The following is a 13,586-nucleotide window of genomic DNA, read 5'->3' as shown; positions in this document are numbered from 1 at the left end:
TCTCCTCATTATACCACAGAATGGCGAGGTAACGTGGAATTGGGTCGGCGCTGGACGGTCGATACGGCAAATTGAATGACTCGACCCATATTCAATGCTAAGTGTAAAGTTAGTCCGTGATAGGCGACGCTTTGGGCTTTGGACAATTTGGTTTGTAACTTTTTAAGATGAAGCGTAATGAACAGAGAGATAGACTGGACATTCGGAATCCCTATTGAATCGTCAGTCGAAACACAATTGGGTCGTGTACTAAAGGTGGTACTTATAAACGAATCTCAGCTGAGACTGCCCTGAAGATCATGCTCAAGTCCCTGTTTTTATATGAGAATTATTAATAAAGCTGAGATTAGTTTATTAATACCACCTTAAGGTCAAGATGAATTATGAAATTCTGATTACCAAATAAAGACAGATCTAAAACTAACGGAAAACATTTTCTTTTTCTATTTCACTTATTTATGAATTTAAACAAGAAAACGTAATAATAAGTCCGACTTGTAAAAAACTGGACCTGTCACGTTTTCAGGTTAGGTAAGTGGACACTGTGTAAAACGGGATAATGTTAGGGGGATGATGACAACGGAGGTAGGCAGAGACTCTAGAATTCTATTTGCTTCGATCCTGACATACTTCTCTTACTTCCGCTTAACAAGATTTACTGCAGCCTAAGGAAATGTAAATTGGAAGATAATTAAGTCAACCTAAATTTGATTCATTGAAGATTTTTTACACATTCTTAAAATAAACTTATCTTTTCTAGTCTGTAATAAAGTGGTTCATTATGTCAGGTTATTAGTAGGACTGGCAGAGGAAGACCTAGTAGGACGTACATTGAAAAAAAATATTATTACATTTGTTTACTAGTTTTACCTATATTAATAACTTTCTTTTTTATTCTAACCTTAAGTATTTACGTATACACCTTTGCGATAATATTTGTCTATGTACACTCTAATTCTATTAAAATATATATTATATTATGGTATATATTATAATGTATATTTTTGAATTGAATTTGAATATATACAATACACCATTAACACATGTTTATGGAATACGATGTTCGTGCGTCACCCAACAGGGTCCACATAATATCGACTTGTGCTGAGTGAGGCCCTTTTATCTCAGGACGTCCACCACCACCTTATGGTCATTTCGACAAACATCCGTCTTGCTTTTTTGTAATTGTTTTAGTGGAAATTTGATATGATGTTGTTGTCTTTTTTTTGTGTGTGGCGTCCTTTTATAATAAACTTTTTCTATTCTATTCTATTCTAAAATTGGAGATATGTCCTTAGAAAAGGTTCAAAACGATGTGCTCTGAACCGATTGATGAATGTGAAGGAAGAGAGAGAAGTGTGTCAAGATCGAAGCAAATGGAATGTCATAGTCTATGCTTTCCCTGGTAGGATAGGCGTGAATGTTATTTTTTTATTTCCATTGTAGACGGCGATACGGCTCACCTCTCATGTTGGTGTAAAAGAAACCTCGATAAGTTGTGGGTACTTAGTTTATCTTGCGATGGATGTACATCTGACTACCCCAATTGGGAATTAGTCATGAGTTTATATTATGTTTACATACAGCACATGGGTTTTGGCGTTGCACTGGCAATAAGATTATTTAGTTTTAATTAGATAGTTTTCATTACTACAGTCTCAAGAGCGCAATAGTTTATGTTTCATCTCGCCACCAGAGATGGTAATATTGCAGTGTCCATAGAAATACTGCGGTTTAGTTGAGCGCTACTATTTGTTATATACCGTAATGAAAGCTTCTTGGTCCGTGGAGGAAACAATTTCATATTGTCGGGTATGTATCCTCGCGACTAAGCGAAAGACTCCATCATAAACTTGATAGATAAAGGAATAAGTTCCACCTAGATGTTTTCTTGTTATTCGACTGTGGCGAAGCAAAAAGCAGGGTCATATATTTTACCCCTAGGTATGTATTATAATGAATGAATGTGTATATTATGCACGTCTGTTCTCGCCTAACATCCGAATCACTTATCAGATTTTAACAATGAGGTAGCGTTTTGATTTTCTGGTGGATAACCACAAGACTATAAAGTATAAAATATTTCTCTGAAATTCTTCCAATGAAGTTTAGGTGATAGCCAATGATAGCCATCTTCGTATGTCATGGTAAGTAAACCTATAATTTACTATTCGGAAGAATATCAGATGAGATATTTTCTTGTTTCAAACTTTTTAGAACGCGATTTTCCGTAGTCAGGTTTTAGTTATTTTAATTTTTTTTTGTGTTTCTTTGTTGGACTTGAGGGCGCTTTCAGGGTCCTGTTTCATTAAGAAACCATGATGGTGCCACCAGAATCACGCCAACATCTAAGTATGTGCAGTAGAAATGAAAATGGCTTAGCTTGGCATAGCTAAGTTACCTGCCGCCGCTGATACCCAGCGTTCCCCATTTGTCTGGCCAAGTAGTTAATGTCATATGCAAAAATCCTACGTTACAAGTAAGTTATGTCAAAATGAAAATGTAGGTCTACTCGGCGAGCTGTGGGTACTTACTTCATCTAGCGATGGATGTAGGTCTGACTACCCTAATTGGGATATAGCCGTGAACTTATGTTATGTTAAGAAGAAAATGTCGTCGCTGGCGAGTCAGTTATGGGCCTTTACAATGATGAAATAAATAAATGTTTTCCAACATTACTTCAAAAGTCATATCGCAAAAGCTGAGTAATTTGTTCATTAGAAAAGCGAAAAATTCGCGTTTCTGAAGCCCCAGAATGGACCAAGAGTTTTTCATGGAAATTCCCGTACAAGGATCCCGTTTGTCAGGATATTTGCATACACGAAATAGGCGAGAAAACTCACTCGCCTGTTAAGTGAAATTTTGGGTCAGTCCTCACTTTTGGATGCTTGGAGTTTCAGAAATCAGAAATCATTTATTCGCTTAGGATAGGTAGGTACAGAGTCACAATATGGTATAAAGCAGTGTTACAGCATGCAAAATATGCAAATGTCGAAAATTCAAAAATTCTCTAATACTATAAAAACTTAGTAATTATCCATTCGCGCAATTTAAAAGTCATAACTTTAGTGGGTACGTTTTTCAATTTATCAGGTATCTTATTGTATTCTTTTATGCACATGTTATGAGGACTTTCTAAACAAAGTGTAGTTCTGTTAGAGGTACTTGACTTTGTCGGACGGCAGTGCGTATTCTTGAGCGGAATTGAAGCGTAGGGCATGGAGGAGCGTTCTAGCTTTGTGTTAGATTTCTTTAGAACTACGTTCACGAAACTGCGTTTAGTGAAAAGTTGCGTCAGACATTGTTATGACAAATTGAAGACTTCTTTCGTGTGAGTTGTCAGACCAACGACCGTTCATATCATAGCCCTGTAGTCAACATCTACTCTTCGCGATCTTTTGCAGTTTAGGTTAATAAATAAAAGTATAAAAAAGTCAAGTAAAAAAAGTAAAGTAGTAAAGTAAAGTCAAGGAATTGGCCTTTGATAGACTGGAATGGAAAATGCTACACCGACAAGAGCGTGGCTCTTAAATTGATGATGATGACAAGTAAATTAGATTTCGTTCCTAGACCGGTAACTTAAGCCTCGTGTATCTTAAATCTTCAGATACCTAGAGTGGTGTCTATACCTCTTAGCATTTCAAGAGGTTATATTCTGAAGATTTCTGTCTTTGCACCCTACAATAGGGGATTATAGACGCGCGGGCGTAGGGTTGCCAGGTGTACGTCTTTAGCCGGACATATTTGGCTTTTGCGGTCGTGTCCGGCCAAATATTGGCTTGTCCATATTTTGTTCGGCTTTTTGTTACAGTGGCGATACCTACGACAACCGGCCGGGTGAGGGGAGAGCGAACTGCGTGTGACTAGACATACTTTTTTTCATCAGCCCAGCTGTAAAAACAGTATGTTTGCCTATTAAAAAACATGTCCAGCATTTAGGGAAAAATGTCCGGCCTTTGTATTTTAGGCCCTGGCAACCCTACGCGCGCGTTTATGTATGTCAAGATCATACTCAAAAGTACTAGCAACCCTCTCGTGAGTACATAATTCCTCTCTCGCCGGAAGTAGCACCTCTCCCTAGTGTGAAGGGCAATTTAACAATATATTTTTTCGTCACGTCCCATATCACGGGCGGGTACACTCGACCCTAAGGAATTGTTATCACCACGCTCCCATGTTTTATGGAAAATAAAGTGTTTCTTTCGGAATTCCCATTTGTGAAGAATTTCTTTAAGATATAACGAAAAATCTCTCAATAATGTTGTACAGAAAAACGGCTCTTTTACTCGAGTCTCCTTTCATCGCAACATCTACAAGACATGAATATTTTATATATTATTTTGTCTGCTATGAAAGACGATTATCAACAACTTAGAGTAAAAAGTAAAAACACATAAAGCGCCTACTACTTTTTAATAGAAAAGTGGGAGTTCGGTTGACTTCGCTCTTGCGCTTAATATTTTATCAGGCACTCCGTATAAATATAATGACTAAGGTGAGGCTTTCGTGTGTGATTGTCTAACTTTGCTCTTTGAAACGAAGCTGGTGCTTTCACGTGCCAAAAACTTTGGTACGGTTGCAAAGTTCCTTTCGAAGTTTAGGGGAAACGCGGAACTACCTAAATAAGTAGTTTCTATTGAATAGGAAACCTACTTTTTATTTAGTTATTTTGATTGTGATCTGTTGCTAACTGAACCAAATTGGTGTGAAAATTTTCAAACGAAATCCTAAGAAGTTTATGAATAACCGTACTATGTCGAAGACACTATTCTTCTGTCTGTTTTACGACATGTCTGGGATGACACGATAGACACTTTCTCTTATATATTTACCTCCAGTTCATCATTGAAGCACATACGACTAAATAAATTTAAAAGTTCTATCTTACTACGACATTGTGGTGGCGCCACCTAGAAAAATATGCAGTAGTATAGACGTTTTTTTTTTTTTTAATTTATTTATTCAATATAAAAAAAAAACAATTAAATCCTTAGAAATAAAATAAGACGCTCCTCTAAACAGAAAACCCGTACAGGTTTATGCGAGGAGTGAATGAATGCGCTTAACTCGCTATACTTAATTAGTAGGTAGGTACTACATAGTTTAACAACATGCGCCCAGATAATACTTCTTTAATTCTATTTTACATTGCTTAGTTCCTACACACATGTCTGTGTGTAGCCCACTAGGCAATTTGTTTAAAATATCTGGTAGTAAGTATTCCCACTTCCTCATGCCATACACATTATTATATTTCGGTAGTTGGTACACAGGTAAATAAGATAGTTGACGCAAGCGACTTGATCTACTGGTCTTGGTTAGCATTTCAATGTTTTTAAACTTGTCAAGTATTATAGCCATATTAACTTTACTAAAAACCGGCATCACCTTACAATATTTGAAAAGACGTTACTTCACCTGGTGTCTTGTTGATTGCGCAACCAACATTTTTTTGTGACTTATTGTAGATTTGCGACAGTTGGCATTAACTACTTGGCCGGACAAATGAAGAGCCCTGAGGGCTCTCACCCGGTACAAAATTCAACAGGCCTGAGGGTGCCCAGTTGGGCGTGAACCTCGTCTGAGAGGACGAATATTTGAAAGAATTAATCGACCCTAGTGGGTCGATAGTGATAAGCGCTGAATGAGGGAAATCGTCAATCACGCCGGCGGGGTCGGTATCGGGGTGCGCAACCAACAGAACATGATGACTAAGTACTCTCAGAACACTATTATGCTCCACAAGACACACGTAATTCTGTAATTTTGTTGAGTGTTGAAGAGTCGCTCTATCCCTAAAATTAGGTATATCGTGGGTCTTCACGCAGGGGCTCGTCAATGTGAAGTTCTTCTGCGATGGCATCCACGAAAACGTCTTCACCGTCATTTATCTCTTATAAATAATGAAATATATAAAAAAATATAAATATTTGTTTATTTAATATGTCCAAAAAATGTGGAACGCTTCACGATTTTGCGTGTCATCCTTGCGCATGGGCCATGCTAATCTTCTCTGTATCGTTCCAATTTTAGTATACTCTCCCTTGTCTTCTACCTCAGAGGCTCCCAAAATTTGACCTATGTCTCCTATCAATTTTTTTTTTATTTTTTTTTTTTGACGTGACTTATTGTAGATTTGCCGCAGATAGCATTAACTATTTGGCCGGACAAATGGGGAGCGCTGAAGGCTCTCACCCGGTCTCCTATGTGTGTGACTACTATTATCTGTGTGACTATTACTACAACTACAACATACTCGTAAAAACTTTTCCACATTACAACTCTTAGACTTAACTACACTCTAAAGGTACTCCCTCACCGCGAACATTCGCCTGCTATGTAATGTTACAGATCCGAGCATTACATTGGTGAGGGAGAAGAACTGCTAACAAGCAGCTATGCAATATTGTAACGTAACGCTCAAAATCGAATCATAATTATGACATTACAGGAGAATTCTTCCGGTGAGGGAGAACCTTAAGAAAAAACCTCCTTGATAATTATTGGACATATTGAAAATTGGACAAATTGCGAATCGGGGAATGGGACCTAATGCGCCCGACCCGATGGCGCGTTGGAGTCCTAGAGAAATATGGCTCTAATTCCTAATATCAAATTATGAAAGGATAGATACTGTTAAAAGCGTAAAAATCAAACTTAAAGTGTAAAGTATACTAGCCACTTGATACCGGTTGAGTGGCACTTAAATCCGATTGGAAATGAGGCTTTCAAGCTTTCAGGATATTATAAATAGAGGCTTAAGCTAAGTGATCGTACTTAAACTAAGCATTACGAGCGCAAAGTCTCATAATTTTGTATAATTTTGCCTTTATAGGGTTTTGGTTCGTGGTGTTTCCTTTGTTATTTAAATCAATGCAATATTTTAAATTTAAATTGCGATTTATTAGGGTTCCGTACCCAAAGAGTAAAAACGGGTTCCTATTACTTAGACTTCCCTATCAGTCTGTCCATCTGTCTGTCTCCAGGCTGTATCTCAAGAACAGCGATAGCTAGGTAGTTGAAATTTTCACGAATTATGTATATTTATTTATTTATTTACATTACACGACTTTACAGTGCAGAAGGGCCAATGTGCCGTGAAACTTTCAATATAAACAATAATATAATTAGACATATGAAACTTAAGCGTGAACAATATAACAACGTATTTAATACATACATATACATACAAACACAAATATACATAGCATGTAATGTAAAAATTAAATGTAATGTATACATAATTATATATATATACATTTAAGGGAGGCTTCCATATAACAAACGCATTTTTTACAATTTTTTTTGCTCGATATCAATAAGTGCAACAGGTAGGCAATTTAAATATTCGCAAAATACTCAGTTGTATTTTTATTTTCATAATAAATAAAACAATTCAAATAAAATATACCCGGAGCATCTGCAATTTAAAAAAAAAATATCTAAAACAAAAACTTTGAGGGATGATTAAGACCATATTCCGAGTTAATATCGAGTAAAATTTTCTACCTCAAAAGTATAGAATTGCAAAAAGGTACTTAAAAAAAACAACAAGTCATGAATTTTGCGACAGAAAATTATTCCACTTCATACTAACTCAGAATCTTGAGCTGAATCATTCCTTGCGGTATTCGGTACGCATGTGACAACACTCTTAATAATACATTATTAAGTTCCATACTAATATAGGTCACAACTTACATTAGAAAGTTCCAAGGAGTAAATTGCATATTTCTTTATATCAGTAGCCATAAACATATTTTATGGGGGTTCGTATACCGTATGGGGTGAATTAAAGTTACTTGTTGGTTTTATAGGGTACAATTTAGTACCACACCACGCTTGGGTAGACTATAAAAAGTTCTCATATGGGTTGAAGGGGAAAATTGAAAGGCTTTTAACCCGTTTTATATCGTAAAGCAAAATTGAACGATCATGAACATACATATGGAATAGAATAGAATAGAAAGAATTTATTATAAAAGGGTGCCACACACAAAAACAAGACAATAACATCATATCAAATGACAATGGGCACATTTGTATGAAAGTTGGTCCAAGACCCTCCACTGATGAGACTTATATGTAATGAAAGATTATGCTGTCCCTATGATTCTGGCAAAGTTCTATCAGATTCTGTCCCGGGGTTCTTTTTCTACATCTATGTTTGTCCTGGCTAAAAATGTAATAAAATACAGTGGGGGACTAAAATCGATTCCAGATTTGTTGCTGAATAACTAGGTCTACATAAATAATGATGTATCTAGTTATGAAATCTGGAAGAAAATCTGGAATCATAGGGAAAGCATACGCTTTCATTACATATAAGTCTCATCAGTGGAGGTTCTTGGACCAGTTTCGCCCATTCTCCTTTCCACAAAACAATTGATTGATTGATTTCAAAAGTCTTTATTACACATTAATAAATTACAGTATTACAGACACAGTCTAACAATACTTACATGAATGAATTTAGTACATATATTTCGCCGGCCATAAAGCCATACGGAAATTTATGACACATACATTGAGAACTATTTTGAAAAGTTAACTATCAAATCAAATCAAATATACTTTATTGCACAGAACTAAAATGTACTATGTTGGCATTATCAATCTGGAATGGAGTATTAATAATACCCACACAGCCAACTTATATCACACAGCGACAATTTATATGAATGTAGATGGTAATATGAGAGTAATAGCTAAGAATATAAATAATATTAAGTAATAAGCAATAGAATGCCAACAATCATCGCAACAAAATGTAACATTAACATTGGTAGGTAGACTTCACAGCGCGCGGGCGTAGGTATGATGCATTGCAGAGATCGACATACCTACCATAATTACGGCTCGTCAATGGGCGAGTAGCCGAGGAAATAGTGATGTTAATTACTTCTTCTATCAAAACAATTACTTCTTCTATCGTGTGGGTTGTGAGATGGATTACCAACCTCATCAGCCCTGGTGTAAGGGTTATTATTGAGCCGCCAAAGGCCCCTAACATGGCTCATGTACCGACTACTTACTTACATCAGTAAATACAATTACAAAAAAGCAAGACGGATGTTCGTCGAAATGATCATAAGGTAACGTCCTGAGATAAAAGGGCCTCACTCAGCACAAGTCGCGGCGTGAACCACGACGCTGATATATATATACATAAACTAACTCCTATTTTCAACCGGGGTAAGCAGAGACTATGGAATTCCATTTGCTTCGATCCTGACACACTTCTCTTACTTCCTCCACATTCATCAATCGTTTCATACACGCACGCCGATTCAGAGTCGGTTGTACTGAACCTTTTCTAAGGACATCCCCAATTTGGTCAACGATCATGAAATGTTTGACAAAGGCAGATTTCCTTTGTTCTCACTAGTTCAATTCATTAGTTCGATCGTCGAACTAGTGAGATAATTCTCATTAGTTGACTATGGAAAACATTTGAAATAAGTACAGTCAAAAGCAATATTATTACTTTAGACCCCTGTCGCATTAACATATTTGACATTTAGTGAGGCTTTCACTTATTTTTTTATAAAACAGTTGTAACTTCTTAAGAAGAAGAGGTGTAAATTAAACAAAAATTAGAAGGTCTGCTGAAAGACCAATATCTTTTGGTAATTTATATCTCTGCATATAAATAAATAAGAGTATAGTTTGTTTGTACATTATAGTATTATTATGATATGAGATTGAACATTAATATGTTAGTATAAATATTAGTACCATGTCATATTATAACTTTTCATCATCTCCCTAGCATTATCCTGTTTTTCACAGGGTCCGCTTACCTAACCTGACATTTGATAGGGCCGGTTTTTTACAGAGACATCTGCCTGTCTGACCTTCGAACGCGCGAAGGGAAAACCAGCTCAATAAATTCAAAAATATCTTTATTCAGTAGGTAACATAGTTACACTTTGAATCGTCAATTTTTACATAACGAACGTCTCATCCGCCTAAAACTGCTGCAGCTTCTCACAACCTGTATAGCCGGGGAAAAGAAGCTGCAAGAAAAACCTCGGCACAGGGCCCTAGACGTTCTTTAAAAAAATAAAAATGAACATAAAATATTGGTATACAATTGAGTAATTTAGCTGCCTAATATCAGTTCTCAGACAGTTAATCCCATGCATTCATATATCTTCTAAATAATCACTAACTTTATAATAACCTTTTTTGTAAAGTTTTTGTTTAACTACTATCTTAAAACATTTCTGATCAATGTCATTTGATCCAAACATGAATTCGAAAACAAATTCGAAAATTGTTGGTTTAGGCCTACGAGTATGCTGGGATTCGAAGCTGCGACCTCAAAGTGAGTGTCAAGCGTTCTACCGACTGGGCTCTTGGCTCTTGTCTTGTCTTGGTTCTTTTTTTGTTAGATTACAATCACCATTACATAATATTTATAATGTAATAAGTATGTCACCTACTTTCTTCACCCCAATTGCGTTCGATAGGTCTCCCATAATACCAGCGCCGCGGCCCGTGCTAAGCACGTGTCACGGCATTATGCTGACGGAGATCCTTTTTTATTTTGGGCGCCTCCATTGTGTATTTAATGTCTGTATTATTTGTCTTTTTGTCTTTGTTTTTTTTTCTATTTTTTTTATTTCTGTAATGTAAGTTTTTAAATGTGGCGTCCAAAATGGAAATAAATATTTTCTTTCTTTCTTTCAATTGGACTCTAGGGGCCTAATAAAACGTTTATGCTTGTCGTATAACGCAGTTTTTTTTCTCTAACACGAAGGAATACGGCTTATTACCTACGGCGTATAAAATACTTTTACGTTCCTACTATCGAATTATGTCTAAAGAGGCCCTTACCACTTTGCAGGTTTTAAGGGTGATATATTAACACGCGTTCACTGTATAACTAAAAATCAGGTATAAACCCTCACGTGCAATGTTATTTTCCGATAAACACACACTATGACAATGAAAAATGTGCCCCACATATGGGTCATTCACGTATGAGTTTCCAATTTTTTTGCCTCGTATGTGGTTCATACACAGTGAACGTGTTTAAGGGGGACGCGTATAATAATCTCATGATTATTATTATTAAAATCATTATTAAAGCTCTGTCATGAAGCTATATGGATAAGGTTTCCTGCCCGTAAAGCATATCAGAGTAGGAGTGACAGTGACTGAGCCATGGTAGCCCATTTGGAAGAACATTTGACTGTGAAGTCGCAGGTTTGAATCCAACACGGGCTTAAACCGATGATTTGCGAAATATTTCTGAATTATTGTTTTAATCGTAAATAATTACTTCGTGACGTAACCTTTACTTTCAGAGATATGTAATGACCTAACCTGTATTGGGATAGTTACCTTTGGCGGGTAGAAAGGTCAGACAGGCAGTCGCTTCTGTGAAACACCAGATCTTCAGGGTAGCCTTAAAACACCTCCACTAAACAGCAATGCAGCAGCGTGGTGGAGTATGCCGGTCTCTTAAGGGTCTCCGGTCCATTAAGGGGAGGTCTGTGGCAGTCTGTGCCCAGCAGGACGCTAATAATTATGTTAATGTATGTATTTTCGCCCTCTTTGGCACCTTAGAGTCAATTTCCGGGATGAAGACTATCCTATATTCTTCCTTTGGTGTCAAACTGTGTCCATGCGTAATTTTATCTAAATCGGTTCAGTGGTTTAAGCGAGGTAACAGACAGAGTTACTCTCGCGTTTATAATGTTACCATGTATGGTCACGAGCATTAATATGTATACACTTTGGTACCATGTCACATTAACTTTTTGACAAATTGAACTGTAAGTCTCACTAAATGTCAAATATGTTAGTACGACAGAGTCCTAAAGTGGGTACATTATATTGCTCATGACTGTACAATGTTCCGGTAGTGAGGTGTTTCGCATTCGCACCGTGTTCCGAGTGACGAGTGTCTGTTTACCTGCGCTTGTCGGAAATGGGTCAAGACCACTCCGAGGTACAGGGATGAAGTCAGGGTAAGGGAACACGTTGGAATTTATGTAGAGTAATGAGCAATATCATGTACCCACTTTAGAACGCTGTCGCACTATCATATTTGACATTTAATGAGGATTATGGTTTCATTTGTCAGAAAAGTTAATGTGACATGGTTGCGAAGTGTATACATATTACACGTGACTGTACATAGACATACTATGAGTTGAAAAAATATGACCGACATATGGGACATGCACGTATGAGTTTCAAAATTGCCTCATTTGTGGTTCATGTACAACAAAAGGCATAAAGAACGGTTGAGTAACCATCCAAATCCCTTAGCAACAATGCTGTTGGAAGCTAGCAACAGGGTGAAGAGGCTCAAAAGGAAGAATGTTCTTGGGCGCTGAGTACTATGGAAGATGGTGGCATTGGTTGCTTTACTTCTAACTAATCAATAATCACACATCAAATCTGTTTAAAGTCTTGCTACTGATTGCAGATAATATATTACATCATCATCATCATCAGCCCATTAACGTCCCCACTGCTGGGGCACGGACCTTCCCTATGGATGGATAGGGAGATCGGGCCTTAAACCATCACGCGGGCCGAGTGCGTATTGATGGTTATTAACGACTGCTAATGCAGCCGGGACCAACGGCCAGGGTCAGGTTATTTATTTTTATTAAAATGCCGATATAAAATTATCCAGAAAAGTCGTCGAAAAAAAACCGGGGGACTGTGCTTTTTGAGGTAAATCGATGGACCTTGGTATGAGCTGTCGCCATATCCATCTTACGATTTCATAAACACTTAACTAATGATCTTTTAAACGTAAGAAACAGAGGGTGTACTCTACCGTACTCGAGTCAATAGGCATTAAATCGTAAACGATAACGGTTTGCGCTCACGCAACTGCGACACGCAAGCCAGGACACGATACATCACAATTTAGTTAAATAATGCTACGTATAATATTGGGCTTAAGACAGTCACCGTTTGAATAGAAAATGACTGGCGGGGAGGAATAATATTGATATGCAGGCTGTTACGATCTACAGGGTATAACGTAGAACCCTTGCCCAGGGATCCGGGTGAAGACCCCAATGGTTGCAGAGGCGAAAATGGGAACCATCCGTACGGCAAATGCAAGTCACAGGAACTGTAACCAGGAACCTGACAAAGGGCAGCAGTAACTGTCAGTACTTTTCAGAAGCGGAGGACAGGAGTCCTAGTATGGCTTTGTAATAGACTACTCTGGGCGCCATCCCACTTGCGTCAGACAGAGTACTGCGGGGCGGAAGGCAAGAGGGAAACCACTGCCCTATTTTTCCCTAAAAAGTAGCATGGAAAATGCTGCACTAACAAGAGCGTGGCTCTTCAATTGAAGATGACAGGCTGTTAGTGACAGCGTAACGAAAACTTTGAGGGATGATTCGGACCATAATTCTGTGTTGATATCAACTGAATTTTTCGTCGCAAAAGAATGGAACTGAAAATAATAAAAAATCCCAAAAATTTCATGAATTTTTCGACAGCATATCCCCCAAAGTTTTCGTTACAGCGTCACTAACAACCCCAACTACTTGTACAGGCTGTAAGTGACATCGTAATGAATACTGAGGGGGATAATTTGGCTC

The 13,586-nt window shown here is 37.4% G+C and overlaps 1 protein-coding gene and 1 pseudogene across 3 annotated transcripts in view; both read right to left on the bottom strand.

The window, feature by feature from the left end:
- LOC126373375 (neuroglobin-like) overlaps positions 1–13,586 on the bottom strand; it is a 141,213-nt gene that overhangs the window by 15,179 nt on the left and 112,448 nt on the right. The window lies entirely within an intron of this gene.
- Positions 5,951–6,063, bottom strand: LOC126373501 (U6 spliceosomal RNA; annotated as a pseudogene).

Source organism: Pectinophora gossypiella, chromosome 15 (assembly GCF_024362695.1).
Source record: "Pectinophora gossypiella chromosome 15, ilPecGoss1.1, whole genome shotgun sequence".
NCBI lineage: Eukaryota > Metazoa > Arthropoda > Insecta > Lepidoptera > Gelechiidae > Pectinophora > Pectinophora gossypiella.
This window is presented reverse-complemented; position numbering and strand designations above follow the sequence as displayed.